Here is a 20,181-nt window from a genome sequence, read left to right on the forward strand (position 1 = left end):
CAATTCTGTTTGTAATTAGGTGGATTTTTAGCTTTGCTTTTATTAGTGTTTTTCAAACTTTCATGTACATAACATGCATATGTATGCATATATGTATATGTATATGTATGCATGCATTTATATTTGTATTTATATAGATATGCAGATTACATAGATGTTTATATATGTATGTATATATATATATATATATACACACACACATTATCTACTGGCGGTAGCCAGTAGATAGTTATAGTTAGGACCTATTTTCCATCGGAAATCCGCAACATTCTATTGGGAATTTCTTTGGCGCCGATTGATGAATCTTCGCAAAATTCTCCAAACTTTTGGCCAGCTCTGCTCCGCTCCTACCCTGAAAGTTTCGTGGTGATTCGTCAAGCGGGGGCCGAGAAAAAAGGGGGGTCCCAAAACACGTTTTCCCCATGCAATTTCCCATAGGATCTGTTGTCGCAGCTACAGCCCGAACCGTTAAACGGAATGACACCAAATTTGGCAAAGAGGTAGTCCTCAGTTCGGACTCGTGCCTTTTGCATATTTGGTGTGAATCAGTTCAGTAGTTCCTGAGAAAATGAGGGTGAAAAAGTTAGTGATATCTATGGCCGCGGAGGATCCGCGGACCCTACCTGCACCGTAAGCGAACCCTCCCCGAACGGAGTGCGCACCCTCCCGATCGCACGCTGAATGCTAATTGGCTGTCGAGCGTCTGTCTACATTCGAAACCAGGAACTGTTGGCGGCCATTTTCTGCCTCGGTAGAAGCGAGGCTGAAGAAGCAAGGGGAATAAGTGCGTTAAACATATAAAGGCGGCAGAGTGGAAATACTCTGACCCTCTAGAGGTGCTTAGGAGGTCCCAGAAGGGAAAAAAAAAGAGCGGCAAAATGCGCGCACGGTGCGCGCATCCTATCGCGTTGGATGCACGGATTCTCTCGCGGTGGGTTCGCGGATCCAAGGAAAAAAAAATGAAATTGTTGGGAGATAAAGTTTAAGCTTAAGTGTTTTGTTCTTGAGTGGCTCTAAAAAGAGCCGTTGTGTTCATTGAGAGTTTTTGGTACTTATAAGTGAGTACCTTTACAGAGTCTAAAGTTGTTGAGGAAGACTCTGTTTCCTTCATCAGTAAAGTGTACTCCATCTCTCCTCTACATCTCTTGCATATGAAAGCGCAGATTGTTATTGTAAATGGACCCCATTCTGTAGTCTCGGAGGAAAGCAGAAACAGATTTATTCACATGTTTCCTAGCTTTCTCAATCTGTGGACAAAAATGATCGGACCAGTTCCATTTCTGCCTTTGGCATATGTTAGAATACACAAAGGCAGTTCTAGGGAAAAGTGAAATCAGTTGTGCAAAGGTGTCCTTCATAAGCATTTCCAGACCTACCCCAGTCAAAGTGCCTAGGTCATTGCCACCACAGTGCACTATTATGAGGTCAGGGTGTTGGATTTGCATGAAGGATTTCACCAATGGCATCAATTGGTGCCACTTTAACCCTCTCTGTCCAATCCATTTAATGTTTACATTTGGCATTCCTAGGTCTTTGTGAATGCATTTGTTTTCTGCATACCTTTGGCTCCAGAAAATGTAGCTGTGTCCCACAATCCACACTGTAAGCATCTTGTAAGGAGGTTTGGATGCACTCAAATGGTCTCTGTAAATGAAATGGCAGTTTGGAAAGTAATATGTTTCTAAAATGGTGGCTAAGATGCAATTTTGAAAAAAAACAAGAAATCATTGGTTGTTTGACAACCTTCTACACTGAAAGGTAGGGTGCATATTTCTGTTTTTTAAACGCTTGATTCTTATTGGTTAACAAAAACAGATTATAAGGAACATTATATATGATATGTTGAGAAGTCAAGCACACTTGCTGTTTTGATTAGCAACATTGTGTGTGATGAACTTGAGACCTGTGTGCTCAGTACAGTCTTCCATGACCTGTTTCTATGGTAACGGGCAGAAGGCAGATTGGGGGAAGGGTTGAAGTTTATGTCATTTGGAAAGGGTTGAAATGTTTAACCAATAGAAATGTGTGTTTGCTTTTGAATTTATGTGGGAAGGAATGTGATTTGATGTTTACATGTATATGTGTGGAAAATGAGAGGGAAACTTTGCCATTCTTTGGTTTTGCTGACAGGTGCACAGTGCAGAGATTCTGTATAAGAAAATCTGGTGTGTGACTGATATCTGGTGTGTGACTGATATACTTCTTAATCTACAAAACATCTTGAAAGGTGAGTTATTTAATTGTGAGGGGTTGTATGTAGACTATTTTTATTTTAATCAGACTAATGTATTTTTTCTGCTAAAGTGTAGGGAGTATTTTTTTTCTCTACAATCTTATTGACAGTGTGTGTGCATGTAGAAACCATTTTGTGATAAGGATTTGTGTTTTTTCATGTGTTTGTAGACAGATAACTATGCAGTTCTTATATTTTGGAAGATTTAGAAACCACTTATTGTTTATGAATTTGTGAAATGAGTTATGTTTCTGTAGCAAAATGTAGTACTCCTTGTAGATGAAGAAATGTGTTTTGGTATAGTGTAAGGGATAGTGTTGTTTGTCTAGAATCACACAGAGAGCCTGTGAGCATTTGGGAACCACTGTGGAGAAGCGTTTGGTAACATCGTGCATTTGCTGACAGATAACTGTTTTGAAACTTGTCATGTTGTCAAGTTTTAGTAGCATTAGAAGACAGTTATGGCTTATGCTTTCATTAAATGAGTTAGGTATTGACAGTAAAGTGTAGTCGTGAAATATGTAGATTGTGTGCAGTTCCCTTACCATTTCCAGTGTAGTAAATGAGTTTTGGTAAACTCCTAGAAATACTGGTGCTTGTCTAGAATCACACTGTGAGTCTGTGTGCATTTGGGAACCACTGACAGAGAAGCGTTTGGTAACATTGTGCATTTGCTGATAGAAAATCGTTTTGAAACCTGTCATGTTGTCAAGTTTTAGTAGCATTAGAAGCCAGTCTTTGCTTATGTGTTGATTAAATGATTCAGGCATTGACACTAAAGTGTAGTCGTGAAATATGTAGATTGTGTGCAGTTCCCTTATCACTTCCACTGTAGTGAATGAGTTTCGGTAAACTCATAGGAATACTGGTGCTTGTCTAGAATCACACTGTGAGTCTTAGTGCATTTGGGAAACACTGTGAAAGAAGCATTTGGTAACATCGTGTATTTGCTGACAGAAAACTGTTTTAAAACTTGTCATGTTGTCAAGTTTTAGTTGCATTAGAAGGCAGTTTTTGCTTATGCTTTGATTAAATGAGTCAGGCATTGACACTAAAGTGCAGTCGTGAAATATGTATATTGGGTGCAGTTCCCTTACCTCTTCCACTGTAGTGAATGAGTTTTGGTAAACTCCTAGGGATAGTGGTGCTTGTCTAGAATCACAATGTGAGTCTGTGTGCATTTGGGAACCACTGTCAGAGAAGTGTTTGGTAACATCATGCATTTGCTGACAGATAACTGTTTTGAAACCTGTCATGTTGTCAAGTTTTAGTAGTATTAGAAGCCAGTCTTTGCTTATGTGTTGATTAAATGAGTCAGGCATTGGCACTAAAGTGTAGTCGTGAAATATGTAGATTGTGTGCAGTTCCCTTACCTCTTCCACTGTAGTGAATGAGTTTTGGTAAACTCCTAGGGATAGTGGTGCTTGTCTAGAATCACACTGTGAGTCTGTGTGCATTTGGGAACCATTATCAGAGAAACGTTTGGTAACATTGTGCATTTGCTGACAGAAAACTGTTTTGAAACCTGTCATGTTGTCAAGTTTTAGTAGCATTAGAAGCCAGTCTTTGCTTATGTGTTGATTAAATGAGTCAAGAATTGACACTAAAGTGTAGTCGTGAAGTATAGTACCATGTAGTATTGTCTTTACTGCCCCAGAACTGAAAATTTAATATTTTTACCCAGGCACTGTCCTAGAAGAAGTCAGTTTCTAAGTACTTATGTTGTGAACCATTCATTACCAAATAGACTGCTTCAAATGTCCATGCAGTATGCATGTAGTTCTCTAACCACCTACACAGTTGTTTTTCTCACCTTCAATTTTCTAGACAGTTTCCATACACTTCCAGGAAACACCCTATCACTCGCTTTGCAGTCCTCTAGTGACCCATTCAGGACCATGTACTAATCCATTCACTGTGCCAAAACCCAAACACTTATAAATTCACCAAGACACTCTCTTTCCAGTACTCTAATGATTCAGTCACTGCCTAAGTATTCATGCACTGAGCTAGGCCTTAGCACATGGACTTCTTCAAACCCCCTATGCACTGTGCATGCAGTCTTCTAACCACCTAAACACTTGACTTTCACAGTTTCAATTCCCTAGTGAGTATCCATACAGTCCAGCAAACATCCTGTCACTTCCTTTGCACTCTTCTAGTGAGCCATTCAGTACCAAGTACTAATCCATTCCCTGTGCCAAAAGCCTACCACTTATAAATTCACCCAGGCACTATCCTTGCTATCCTCTAATCATTCAGTCAGTACCCAAGTACTCATGCAGTGAGCCAGACCTTAGCACATGGACTGCTTTAAATGCCTATCCAGTATGCAATCAGTTCTCTAATCAGCTACACAGTTGTCTTTCGCAGCTTCAATTCCCCAGTTAGTATTCATACACTTCTAGCAAACACCCTGTTACTCACCCAGTGTGTCTCTTTTTAGTACTGTAATCATTCAGTTAGTTAGCATGTAGTATTTTTGGGAGGTAGGCTTTAGGTCATGAACTGCTTCAAAGTAGTATGCATTATGTATGTAGCGTTTTAATCATCGTCACACTTGTGGTTCAGGGCTATAGTTTTTTGGTCTGTTTTTATATAAAATGTGTTTGTACAGTAATAGAATATTGTAAATTTGAAAGTTATTAATATACATTTATTTGTGACTCTTTTTTGCAGATACTGTTTTTCAACGTTAAAATCAAGAAAGTATGCCAGAAAAAAAAAGAAAAAGAAAAGAACAGAGACAGGAGGATTATTTGAAGAAACATCAACCACAAGTATTGAATGAAAAAGATGATGTGGCTAAAAGGAAAAAATCTTCTGGTAAGATCATGAAGCAATTTATTAAAAATGTTTGTAGGAGCAAACAGAATGTAGAGAATGCTGCAACTTCAAATACATTTTTGAGTAAGAAAAAAATCAAAATAAGAGGAAAAGTAAAAAAGCAAATGTTCAGTCAAAGGAGATAAAGTATGGTAAAAGAAGACAAAATCAGTATAAGGAATTACGCAAAAAAATATTTTACAAGTGAGTAGTGCATAATTTGCTGAAAGATGTAAAGAAATATAAAAAGAGAGCTTTATTTTATAAAAAGAAGAAGCATATTAAAAGCATTGTGGAAAAGGCTTTTGAAGTAAAAAGGAAACTGTTTATTTTAGTGTTGAAAAGAATTCGATCACTAGATAAATCAATATATGTAATGAAGGCCAAAAGTAGGAGGAAAAGAGTTATTAATAAAAAAAAATGTTGTGATGTTTTTTTGAGAGAATGGAAACACAGTTCTAGTTCAGAGCATTTTTTTAATGAAGAGAGTTATTCACTAAGTGAAAAAGTATTGTATGCAGTTGACACCAGGTTATGAGGTTAGTGATGGTTGTCCAAAGGAGAAAGAGAAAATGGTTGAAAGAAATGCAGAAGAAGTGATAGCTGATGAAGTTTTAGGGAGACGTGCTAAAAACCCTGTGTACACTTGAGATTGCAGTAGTGTTTGCAGTGTACGACAGGAATCTATTGAAAAATTATGTAGTTTTTTACGAGTCTATACTAAAAAAAGTGTAAAACAAAAGATTAAGCTGTTGCAAGGACTAGACCCTTGCAGAGTGAGAAAACATACTGGTTTGCAAGGTCATTCTCTGGCTTGTCTTTCTAGGAAAGTTTGTGAAAGTGTTTTTCACCATTTCAGAATGCTGGCAGTACATCATACTCAAATGCGGAAGTTAGTGAGAAGGTTGTATTATGCAAAAAGTCCAGCACTAAAGTTAAGTGAGTTGAACAGTGCTCTTTTGCGTGGGTCAGTTTCAGATGTGAAGCAGGTCTGTGAGGATATTGAGTTTTGTTACTTTGGGCCTCAGCAAGAGAGTGAAGAAGCTGACACATTAGTAGAACAAAATGTTGAAGACAATGTAGAACCTGTAATTACAGAAAAATTTGAGGATGAAATGACAAAGTTTAAGGTAATTTCAGGTGAAAGACCAAATATTTCTTGTATTTGTTGTCGGCGAAGTCACTATAAAAATCAGACTAGGGGTGTCAATCTGTATTTTAAAAGTGAAATGGAAAATAATGATTAGTGGATGGAATTTACAACGTATTTGTTGGTAGAGGATTGTTTTGATTTGGGATGTGAGCAGCGTATTTGCAAATATTGTTATAATAAATTAGATGAGAATAAAATGCCTGCTAGAGCTGTTCATAATAATCTAGAGTTGGTTGCTATTCCTCCAGAGCTGATAGATTTAAATACGTACGAGTCTATTCTGATACAATGTGTTCACCCTTTTCAGGCTATTGTTCGTATGGAGCCCAAAACGAGTAGATTACCTCCATCAGAGTTGCAAAGAGGATTGAAAGGAAGAGTTGTGTATTTACCATTAGATTTAAGGAAAAATGTTGAAACTATTGGTGTAGATCATGCAGAAAATGAGCCATTAGTCATTCTAGTTAATGGTGTTCCTACTAAGAATAAGAAAATCTGGCAAGAGTTAGTGGATGTTAGAAAAGTGCAAAAGACATCATTGTATCTGATAAAAAATAATGAGTACTATAGAAATGTGTTTGTTGGAGAAGAAGAAATAGATTTAGCGGAAGATAATGAAACATTAAGTGGACAAATTGAAAAAGTGGACATGTCCAGATGTGAAGAGATCCATGAACATTACAGTGTACATCCACTTCATTCCAAAGAGGTGATGGGGAATACAATTGAGTTGTTTCAAATGAAAAAAGCAACAGGAAGTCCCATGAGTGTATGGGAAGAGAGTTTGGAAGCTCGTTGTTTCCCGCAGTTGTTTCCAACAGGAAAAGGTGGACGATATGATGAACGTCCTGTGCAGATTCCTGCATCTGAATATCGGACAACAAGATTATATGCAGAAGATCCAAGATTTCGACAATGTATCCCTTGTATGTTTCATCTTCTGTTTGAAAGTGACTTGTCTGGACTTTCATATGCAGTAAATCACATTTTAAAAACTGGAATGCATCTGCAAAATGTAACTGCAAAGGATTTTATGGATAAAGTGCATCAGAGAGATGATCATTTAGAATCTCAGTTGATTATTCTGATTGCATGTCAGAGTGGGACTAATGAATATTGGTACCGTCGACATGGAGAACTGAAATGCATGCTACGGAACTTGGGAACTCCTACATGGTTTGTTACACTAAGCTGTGCTGAGTATGCTTGGGATGATTTACTTAAATTTCTTCGAGAGGCAAATTCCAATATAAATAATATTGAATACAAGACACCTGGAGAATTGTGCTCTTTGGATCCTGTCAATGTATGCAGATATTTCAATCATAGATTTGAAGCTATGATGTCTTTCATCTGCAATAAAAAGAATCCTCTACTTGGAGAAGTTGTGGATTTCTTTTGGAGAAAGGAGTATCAAGCAAGAGGTGTTCCTCACATACATATGTTGCTATGGGTCAAGGATGCCCCCAAATTTGGAACAGATTCAGATGAAAGTGTTTTGTCTTTCATTGAAGATTATGCTACATGTGCTGTTCCAAATAGCAGAGAAGACAAAAACTTAAAAGAACAAGTCTTACGATTTCAAAGCCATAGGTGTGGAAAATACTGTCGACGAAAGTACAAGTCAAAGGATAAGTTCTATACCAAATGTCGTTTTGGATTTCCACGTCCTGTATTAGCCAAAGGAAGAGTGAACAGTTTCATGCCAGCTGTATGACATACCATCACAAGAAAGTCTCCGAAAAACACCTCCAACTTAAGAAGAAGCGAAGAATTGAAATACATAAATGACTACAACCCAGTTATTTTATCCATGTGGAACGCTAACATGGATATTCAGTATGTTGCGGACAATTCTATTGCTGTTGCTCAATATGTAACGTCTTACTTTACTAAATCAGAAAAGACTGAATTGAAAAAAATGTGGGAAGAGATTTCTCACGAGAAGAGTCTAAGTAAGAAGTTATACAGTTTCAGTTTGAAAATGTTATCGCATCGTGAAATTGGAGCATATGAATGTTCAGATCGGTTATCATCTGCAAGTCTATATTCCAAAAGAAGAAGAATCATTTGGGTGAGTCTAGGTCGTGCAGGAATGCGAAATCGGGTACTGAAATCTGTTCAAGAAATTGAATATTTAGCAGAAAATGACCCTGAAAGTACAGATATTTTGAAAACCAATATGTTGGACACACACTATCCAAAGAGAAGTCATCATCTTGAGAACATGTGTCTCTATGAAGTGTTGCAAAACTACACTTTTAAACGGAATATTACAGAGAACATCAACGATGGAAAATATGGAGTGATTGGTTCTGAAGGATGTCTGGTGAAACAAAGGAAAGGAAATGTAATTAATCACAGAAAACTGAGCGGCAACACTGCTGACAAAAGGGAATTTTACTATTTAGCCCTTTTGCAAATGTTCAAACCATGGCGTTCTGAACTGGAATTACTTGGAGATTTTCCCAGCTATGAAGATTTATTTAATGCTTGTAAAGATAGCATACAATGCAGTGCTTTCGCAAATTATGTGAAAATGTTGAATGATGAAATTGATCAAGAAGCTACAATTGCAGCTGAGATTGCTAGAGACAGTTCTCAAGATAGTCAAAGTTCTGCTGCACTGAGTCAAGATCCACTTTGACAACCAATTGTTGAAAATGAAGCAGCGATTGCCATGAATGAGGTGGAAACAGCAATGTATCAAGCACATGAAGATGCAATACAGTTAGGAAACTTGGAAGAGCAACTAAATGTTGAACAGAAACAAATATATCAACAAGTGAAAGAGTAGATTGACCATGGATTACTTCATGAAAAGAAAGACTGCTCATTTACATCATTTCAACCTATCCGAATGTATGTGAGTGTTCAAGCTGGAACAGGAAAGAGTTTCTTAATTAAAGTAATTACAAGTTATCTGCAACAAAAAAACTGAGTCGCATTTGTCTTGTGTTGTCACTGCTCCAACTGGGTTGGCAGCACATAACATTAAAGGAATTACTTTACATCGTTTACTAATGCTGCCAGTAGAGCATGAGAACAAATTGGAATACCACAAGCTATCTGGAGAAGCTTGTTGTGAAGTTTCAAGAGTCCTGAAGAAAATGAAACTTCTCATTATTGATGAGGTGAGCATAGTTTCAAACTTGATGCTTGCCTTTGTGCATTTAAGAATGCAGCAAATTCTTAAAACAGAGTATGACGTGTTATTTGGAGGAAAACACGTCATAGTTTTTGGAGATATACTGCAACTGACACCGGTAAAAGGACAACCGGTATTTAAAACACTTGCCCATGAAGATACCAGAAAGTCTCTTGGCAGTGTTGGTAATGTGATAATTTGGAGTAATTTTGAATACAAAGAACTGACAACAAATATGCGACAGGCAAATGATGCTGAATATGGAAGTATTCTTCAAGATATAAGAATTGGAATTCTTTCAAAAAAAGGGAAAGAAGCTTTGGAGAGTCGATTACTTTGCAATGTCTTTCGAAATGAAAATGCAGTTGCTGCAAAAGTGTACGTGGAAATTGCTAAAAATAAGTCAGTGATTTGCTTAATGCCAACACTGCGTGAGTGTTCAATATTCAACGAAGAATTATTACAATTGGAAAATGAAGAAATTGTCAAAATGGAAGCCATCGATAAAATACTACATGAAGGAATCACTATTATTTTAACGGGTAAGTTGAGATCAAAACTAGATTGTTTAGAAAAAAATATCTAAAACTGCTGGTTTGGAAAAGACACTGTATGTGTGTGTAAACTGTCGAGTAATTTTAAGGCGTAATTTGGATGTAGAGAAAGGTTTAGTTAATGGTGCAATGGGCAAAGTGGTGGATTTTGTGAATAATCAGAAAAAAGAAGGAATTGAATTTTTAAAAATTAAATTTGATCAGATTGATGAAATTAAAGAAATTGGTTGTGTTCAGTCCGTTTTTTGCTTGTTAAAGATTTATATGTCCGTAGGAAACAATTTCCATTTTCTCTGGCATATGCAGTGACTATTCATAAATCTCATGGATTAAGTGTAGACAGTGCATTGGTGAACATTGGATCTACTGCATTTAAAGAGGGTATGGCATATGGTGCTTTGTCGCGAGTCAGAACGTTATCTGGTTTGTTTTTGATTGATTTTGATGAGACAAAGGTTACTGCAGATGCAAACTGTGTAAAAGAGTATAATAGGTTAAGAAGGGTGTATGCTCCAAATTTAGGTCAATATCCTGTATTTGAAAAGCGTGTGGTTGGTCGAAAAAGAAGGTTAGAGAATATCTGTTCTGAAGGTATCAAGAAAAGAAAAGAACAAGATAATGTTGTGATTGCAGGTAAAAAGAAATTGGACACTGTTGGAGAGATTGTTGGTTATCAGTTTGAAAATAGTTCCGGTGTCAACTGGTATGCTAATGTAGTGGTCAATGTTGTTTTTTATCTTGAAGATTTGCAAGAGCAAATTATGGAGAATCGGCAAAAAAGATTTTGTTCTCTGTTGCACTCTGTTTATGAAAAATTGACAACAGATAGAAGTAAAATACAATCTGTTTCAGATGTTCATAGTCTTTTGGATGTGTGTTCTGGTTCTACACAATTTACACAAAATATCCAACAAGATGCTCAGGAATTTTTAATGTATATGCTTACCATTTTTGAAAATGAAGGTGTAGAAATAGAAAATATTTTTGGCCTTTCTTACAAATGGGAACATCATTGTGAAAATTGCACGTATACATGTAGCACCAATGTAGACACTGAGAGATTTCTGTATTTAACATTACCAGACTGTAAATCAGTGGCTTTCAATAAATTAGTGAAAGGTGCAAATCAAAACATGGAGTGTAGCCAATGTAAATCAGAAATGTTATCCACATTATTGTTAATAAAATATGGAAAATACATAATTTTAATGATGCAACGTTGTACAGCTGATGGAAGAAAATTGGATACTTTAATAAAACAATTTGTAGCAGCACAAATATCAATATCAGGAAGGACTTTTGTAGCAATTGCAATAATTTTCCATGATGGTCCTTCCACTACATCTGGACATTACTACCATTGGATAGTTTACATAAAGAAGAAGTGCAAAAATACCATTTGGCCTCAAGGAAAGGTATATTTTTGAATTATGGACTTTTTGGTGGTCATTTATTCGGTGATTATTTTAATGTGGCAACATTTACAGTTTTTATAAGTTAAAGTTATAAAATGTTGTAATCTGTAAGCATTTCATATGTGTATGATTTGTATTTTCTGGTATTTTACTGAGAATAGTATGTTGTTTTTTTTTTAACAATCTTTCTGATTATTTTTTTTTTGCCCGCTGTTAAGTGATGAGTACCATTGAAATAACTATTTCGAGTGAAATTCAATATATTCTGGGAACAGCAAAAAAGGCAAACAAATTACTTTGTGGAAATTATGTTGTGTTGTAAAAAATGTATTATCATATGTTATAATTTTTATTTTATTTTCTTTCACAGTTCCAAATTTTAAAATGAACAATTTTTAAGAATTTATATTTGAAAGAAAAATAGGCAAAAATTAATAACATTTTTTATTCCTATTACTGTGAAGGTAAGTTTAACTAAGTCTCAATATGGAGAATGAAGAGGCCTGCAAGAATCTACAAAGTTGAAACATGTTTCTTAAAACACTTTGTTTATGTAGTTTTGAAATTTTACCAGAATCAGATATCAAGTGACCTGCAAAAAAAGAGATTTGAGGGGTTCATAATATTTCATCTTTTTAGCTGTTGAAGGACCGCAATTATTTCAATCATTCTTCTTTGAATATCTTTGCAGTCAAAATTCTGAGCTTATCTTCTATCATTCGCAAGGAAATTTAAAAACGGAAATATGTCACTTTTTGTAACATAGTTATTGTGTAAGATATTCTTTCATATTTTCAAAGAGAGGAAAAGGCACTCTGTGCACTTTTTATACTCCATGAAAATATAATTTCATCATGCAGACCACTTTCGGATGAAAGGGTGTTCTATAAGTGTTGTTGTGCATGATTGCACTTAACACTCATAGAACAAGACACATGTCTAGAGTTATTAGAAATCGTAAATCTCGATATGTGTGTGAATGGTGCACCATTCTACAATTGGTGTAAGAAAGCACAACAAAGAGAATTGTTTTAATTTCTCCACATTTTTATTTCTTCAATGCATGCTGAAATGTTCAGCATACTGTGGTAAATTTTAATTACCTAGACTTAATTTATGCGGTAAAATACAATACGAATAACTCAGTAAAAATAAGAGGCAGAATCCGTGGTATTCGAGGGTATAATAGGGTATTTATTCCTTACAAAGGAATGATGATGGTTCGAACCAGGCAATCGAGTTCCGTCACCACGAAGGTTCAGGAAGGGATCAGCAATACATTATTGACAAGTTGTCATATTTATATTGAAGTGCATTACAGTAAAGACAGATGCAGGAGGCGTAACAGCTGATAAGAATACATACGTAATGAAAAGGCGTTACAATAGGCGTGCATAGAGGCGTATACAAAAAAACGTCATTATGATGATGACACAAGTGGGTGGATCCATAAGAGAATCCTGCAAAGTCAGCGAAAATACATGGCAGAGATGCGCGCGCAGCCGCATGACGTGTGATTGACGTGTAACTAGAGGGTGAAGGGAACTTGACATTTAGCCCTACATGAGGAGACAGAAGTCTGGGGTGTCAGGACAACCTAGTCCTAAATCATATCTAATATCTTGTGTTTAAGGAACTATATTATCTGGAAGGAAAGGTCTTCTCGGACAGATTCTATTCTATACTGACTGCTAGTGCGTGTACAAGCGTCTAAGTGTCTACATGAGATGCGAGGGGGCATGGGCCTACCATGGTAACGAGAGTCATGAATTACTTGCACAGAGACAGTAAGGCCGGGCCCTTTGCTCTGCAGCTAGAGGGATGTTTACCTAAGCTACTTAGACAGGAATGCATTTCTTGAGGAGCGGAACAGATAACTTGAAGGCTGAATACAGTTTTTGGCAGGCAACAGGCCGGGCTTTAGGCACCGTTAGCCGCGCAGGAAGTAAGACAAAGTTCATGGATACAGATGCAGGTCCAGGCTGGAGCATTCAGAGGCAGAAGCAGGAAAAGGCTCGATGGCAGAATTCAGGGCCTACCTTGCCAGAGCTGGAAAACGTGAAAAGTATACCATATAAAGACGGTGGCAAGGCATACTTAGGAACGGAATATCTGGCCCATTCATGGCAGATATGAAAGAGTACATATTAACGTTGGACACAATTGTATTTGCGTCTTCATAGCTTGAAGTGGAGGGAACATACATGTACTTGTAGCATGTACATGGAGCCGTTGGGGTCTAGATAGGGGACACAATTGACCATAAAAATTCATATTTCCTCATTCCCTCCTTGTCCCCTACGGACCCTCATGAAATATCGATCTTCAGGAATCCATCAATCTGTTCATGTAATATCATTTGCTCTTCTTTCTTCTTCCGGGATCTTGTACGAAAACTTGAACGTGGAATACACGATGTGGCACACAGGCCGCAAATTGCTGGTCCACATTGTAGACACAGGCAACAACTGAATACTATGAGAAGGCCAATACCTAGGAAGGATAGGACTTTCCATCCCCAGGCTGACAATATACTCCAGAACTAACCGGACCATGTCCAGGTGCCTGCATTCTGATGTATCTGGTTTGCAATCTTGTGAAGACGAGTTATGGCTTTATATACGGATGGCGCGTTTTCTGGGATGAAAACACAGCAACTTGATCCGATGACCCTACAAGCTCCGCCCCTATCTGCTAGGATGACGTCAAGGACAAGACGATTTTGGAGAACAACAATCCGCATCGCAGACTGCTCCTCTGTTAAGTTGCCTAGGGCAGAGGTAGTTTCATTCACTACTGCTTCAAGGGTTCTGGTTAATCTACGTATCAGTTTACTGTTTGAGACAACACCTATGTAAGGAAAGAGACCTTTATTGAAGTCTGTATATTGTTCCCATGCGGTTTCAGTGTAGTCAACAATCGGGATATCTCTCTGGGGTCTATGGTGTACTAGATTGGTATTTCTATGGTAATCAGGAGGGGCTAGGAAAACAGGTGGCAAAAGGAATGCAATGTAACAGGTACCATCCCAGTCTGGAGGTAGACGTATATATGCGGTATGACCACATATGAAGTAGGAATGACGGGAAGCTCTAAATGTAGACTTGCCTTTATCACTGAATTCGATCACAGTAGTACATTTACTATGACCCAGGTGTACTGAACCGTTCTTTCTTACACAGAATTCACCTTTGACGGGTAATACGGACATAGCAGGCAAGACTAGTGTAGCTTCAGATTCAACATTTAGAATCATGAGGTCAAGTGTAAAATTACCTAATCCATACACTTCATTTTCTAGGTCCGTTCCTGTTCTTTTGGGAAGTCCCTCCTTGTTAGGATGACAGGCTTTAAGCAAAACTAAGTTCAGGTTTCCCCATACCCAGTTGCTCTGGTATATTACAGTGTTTGAATCTAAAGAGTTAATCAAACTAAACCATGCTCCACAGGAACCATTGAGTGTGAACGGATATGGAAAGAGAGGCAGAACTCCTTTGTATTTCTGATAGGGAGGGAGTCGGCCACATATCCAACAATTTGTAGCATTGCTGGTCTGATGGGAATGATGTAACATACTAATGAATGTGTTGTTGCGCAGCGCAAATCTATAGGACAACTCATGTGGAGGTAGTTCACTAAAAGAATGTTCGGCAGTAACATTGTAAGCACGCTTGAAAATAGGATAGTACATGTGTAACAGTATACTTGCAGCAATAATAAAAAGACTTAGAAAAAACATAATCAACAATGTCACTATACAGTGACTATGAAGTGATTTACAGTATGCATGTTTCTTGAGCTGTTTCTGTCTATTTTCCTCTCTAATTCGGTCTAGAGGATACATGTCAAGGACTTAATTCAACCGATTCACCTTGGAGAGGACTTAAACAATCAAATTGTCTGACTTGCTAGACCTTAGTTTCAGTTTGTATTCCTGTGTTTCAGTCTGTTCAACCAGGGGGAGTTTTGAATCAGTCTCTGGAAGGGGGCAGGACTGAGAGTTCAGTTCGGATGGTAGTCCATGAAATTTCTTGATATGACTCGAGTGTAACCAACCCTTGCGACCTTCGACCTTTACTGCTGTCCTCGTCGTTAGGAGAACCAGCTTTGGTTGTAGCCAGCGAGGCTCCAGCGGACTCCTCCTGTCGAAATTTCTGACGAAAACGAGATTTCCCGGAACCACTTCATGGGGCTTTACCTCAGTGTTGTCGGGAAAGGCTGCAGCTACCTGTGAACGGCAAGATTGTAGTGCAGACATCAAGGAAGCAAGGTAATCTGTCAGCATATTACAATCAACATCAGTTATTTTACGAGGTATGGGCGTCCCCCACATATTTGGTGGCCTACCGAAGACCACCTCGTACGGGGATAGCCCTGTGCGAGAATGTGCTACCATTCTCATGTAAAATAGTGCAACCGGTAAGGCTACTATCCAGTCGACACCTTTCGCTCTACAGATTTTAGAAAGCCGTATTTTCAGGGTCTGATTATGACGTTCCACGAGACCTGCTGCCTCGGGATGTCGGACACAGTGGAATTTCCATTGATAGCCTAACAAGAGTGAAATGTGTTTCATTAGCTCGGATGAGAACGGCTGGCCATTATCTGAGTACACGATACGGGGCAAACCATACCGTGGGAAGAATTCACGAACTAATTGTTTGGCAGTAGTCGGGGCAGTGTAATCTGAAACGGGATACGCCTCTGTCCAACGGGAAAGAGCGCATACAACTACGAGGACATATTTGAATCCTCGACATCGTTCCATCTGGATATAATCCATCTGGAGGACTTCAAAAGGGTGATCGGGAGGTTGAAATCCACCCTGTTCTACAGGTACGCCTTTACCTGGATTGAACTGACAACATATCATACAAGTTCGGACTTTCTGTTTGGCTGCAGCTCGTAAGTTTTTGTTGAACCAAATGTGTTGAATACTGTCTAACATAGCTTTTTCTCATAGATGTGCTGGACTATGTATTGTGTTAATGATAACTTGAACCATTGAGTCGGGGAGAAACCATATAGATTTTCCCTTCGTCATCCATCCCTGATCGGTTTGGATCCCTCCTAATTCAGTCCATTTCTTTATTTCCTCTGGTGTAGCATGTGTCTGTATGTCAATTACATCAAGAGCGGGATCCTTAACTGTCATGCAGTGTGTCGGCGTCGGAACTATTGTCTTTGTCAAGTCAGTTGCATGAGTCTGATTCTGTGCTGTTTGTTTAGCTGTTCGGTCTGCTAGGTCGTTACCCTGGGAAATGATATCGGTAATTTTTGTATGAGCTTTACACTTCATGATAGATATTGAAATAGGTAGATGTATTGCATCTAATAGAGCTTGAATGAGGGGACCGTGTTGAATGTTGGCACCGTGAGAAGTCAAATAACCTCTCTCTCGCCAAAGGACTCCGAAGTCGTGTACAACTCCGAATGCATAACGTGAATCTGTGTATATGTTAACTTTTCTATTCTTGGCTTGAATACAGGCTTGTGTCAGAGCAATAAGTTCTGCTGCTTGAGCTGATAATGTGTCGATACAATTTGTTTCAATGACTTCGGTGTCTGTCGTGACTGCATAGGCGGCCACTAACTTTCCTGTACTTGTTCTCATACATGAACCATCTACATGAAGTGTCAGGTCTGGATCTGGAAATGGGACATCTGTCAAGTCTTGTCTGGGTTTCGTCGTAATAGTAATGACTTCAATACAATCATGTGCCAGTGGGTCTGTTCCACTTAATGGCAAAAGTGTGGCAGGATTTAATGTACTACAACGTCTGATTTCTATGTGTGGCTGAAACAATGTGAGTTCGTAACCTGTCAGTCGTGCTATAGTCAAGTGTTGTGTCTGTGTCCGGTTCAAGAGAACCTCTACTGCGTGTGGTACTTGTACTGTCAATTGATGTCCTAATACTATGGAATCGCTTTGTCTAATCGCTAGAGCTGTCGCTGCAACTGATTTCAGACACGCAGGAAGAGCCTGAGCTACGGGATCTAATGTGCTAGAAAAGTAAGCACATGGCTTGTGTGATCCTGCTTGTTCCTGCGTGAGTACTGACAAGGCAGTACCTTCACGTTCTGTAACAAAGAGTGTAAAAGGCTTACTGTAACATGGTATCGCTAAAACAGGTGCTTGGCATAAAGCTTTCTGTTACAAATCAAAGAAAGCGAGGTAGTCCATGGATGTGGTTCAAGATCTCAGCTTTTTTCTTCAAGCAGGATCCACAACAAGTTCATGCTAGGCCTTGATCTTTGTCCAGCAATGCCCCACCAGGAGCAGCCTCCCTGCTGCTCAGCCCATCTCACCAACTGATCTCTGCTTCCACTCAAACACACTCAACATTCCGATGACATCACACAGACTGAGCAGCAAGGCAAGGACAGCAACAGAGAGGATGCACCATTTACTTCCTAGATTATAACACATCCCCCCCTCATCAAATTTGTGAAAATAGGAACATGCAAGAACAATGTACTTTCATGCAAATCGCAAAGAATAGGAAAATGCAAAAACAAAGTACTTCCCTGCAATGACTAAATAAATAAATTGTGCGATGATAGAAAGACACACAACCCAAAAACCAATGAGCTTCAAGTATAACACGAAGCTTCAGAATATAACCTAGAAAAGGGTAATCTTGCAACCCCTGACAGGAAAATCAAGATGACAAAAAGATAATAAGTTTCCACACGTGCGCTCCTGTGACGCACAGATCAACCATTCTCACCAGGTAACCTATTAAAGGGTACAACCAGACGTAAGTCTGAGAAGCCTCACAATAAGGAGTCTTCTAACGTGCATTCTGATAACACACAGACCAACACCTCACACGAGGTACCCACCAACCCAAGGGTAAAACCAGACAGATGAGTCTGAGAAGCCTTAACAAAGGTCTTCTTACGTGCGCATCCATAACGCACAGACCAACACTTCACACGAAGTAGCTAACAACTCATGGGTAAAACCAGACAGGTAAGTCTGAGAAGCCTCACAATAAGGATCTTCTTACGTGCGCACCCATAACGCACAGACCGACACCCCACACGAGGTAACCACCAATCATGGGTAAAACCAGACAGGTAAGTCTGAGAAGCCTCAAAATAGAGAGTCTTCTAACATGTGTACTCATGACACACAGGCCAACACCTCACACAAGGCAAAGTTTATGAAAACATACACTAACAAAACCAGAGACACTATACTCTCTCTCTCCCTCTTATTCATACAACCACAAAACAAGGAGAACCCACATAAACACCAGCTCACAGGACTGGGAACACAAGACACCTCCCCTACAACATCCATTTACGCACTACAGTGCAGTAAAACTTGCAGGACTTAGAAGGTAACACAAACACCCCCCTCTCCTGCACCTATAATACTTCAACTGCACACACCTAACACCATATGCCAGCGATGCCATACATAAAACGACATTCACTTATCACTTCAATATATCATTAAGAGAACATAGCAAGACTCCATACACATGAGAAATAATTAACGGGAGTATAACATGGCATTAGCCATAAAGCATAAAATAGATTTTGCATAAGAATGATTAGTCAAAACAGTCAAAAACAACCGGTGAGCGACTTCTCACCCGAGGCTCGCAGGTGATCTATGACAGCAAAATCAAAGAAATTCCTTCAAGTGACCCATGGAAAAATCGCTGCAACTTCAAACAAAAAGGAAATCTTTCATGCCACTCCACGTCTTACTCAATCGCCGCTCCTTGAAAACTTGTATGCAACTCTGTGTTACCCCCGGAAACCAGGGAAAAAGTCTCCGCTCCTTCCATTTGAGCACTGAATTAGTTTACGCTCCTCCAATTTGAGCCCTGAATCAAAGATGGTGGCACGTAGGTGACGACGCGTCGGGTGGCTCTCGGCACGTTGTTGCATGCAGGCTACGAACAATGACCCACAACGCGTCGCAAAGGATCCATGGCAACCTCACTGAGAAACAGGTACTGCTGCACGCGCTATTAAGAGCACGAGCGTCGGTTTCACACTTTAACGCCACAGCCAACAGATTAGTTTAAGTAACGCTTTAAACTAAGATTAAGATATTGTAAAAATACCTCCTCTGCTCAGTCACGATCCTAGTACATTAGTTAATCCAACCCTCCTCCGTTAGACACACGCTGGTTCGTTCGTTGTTGTATAAATGCGACACTCCTCTATCCAGTCACTCGCTGGATCACTAGTAACCCAAAATTCTCTCCTTTAGATATACCCCAGTTGTATGTAGGACAGCAAACCGAGCAGCTCTCCAAACCATGCTGTCTCTCAAAAACCGGGACTTGCGCAGTGCCTCGCTACAGCTACAGGTCCAGTACATCTAGGCAGAATGTAAAAGAAAGTAGCAGAGCCCTTTTAGAGATTACTGCATCTTTTGGTATTACAACTAGTCAGTAGACCAATGTAGGAGGAAGTAGACAGGCAAACAGAAACTGGCACAATCATGTTGTGGGCGACCGTTGACAGGGTCACTGGTGGGGCATTAGGGGTGCCAGGTTTCTTCAAATCCAGATGATTCACTTACTGAAATTGATTTCTTCAGTTTTAAAAGTCCAATCAGCACGCAGGTTCTTATAACTCGTCGCCAGTGTTACAAATCAAAGAAAGCGAGGTAGTCCATGGATGTGGTTCAAGATCTCAGCTTTATTCTTCAAGCAGGATCCACAACAAGTTCATGCTAGGCCTTGATCTTTGTCCAGCAATGCCCCACCAGGAGCAGCCTCCCTGCTGCTCAGCCCATCTCACCAACTGATCTCTGCTTCCACTCAAACACACTCAACATTCCGATGACATCACACAGACTGAGCAGCAAGGCAAGGACAGCA

Source organism: Triturus cristatus, chromosome 1_1, assembly GCF_964204655.1.
Source record: "Triturus cristatus chromosome 1_1, aTriCri1.1, whole genome shotgun sequence".
Taxonomy (NCBI): Eukaryota; Metazoa; Chordata; class Amphibia; order Caudata; family Salamandridae; genus Triturus; species Triturus cristatus.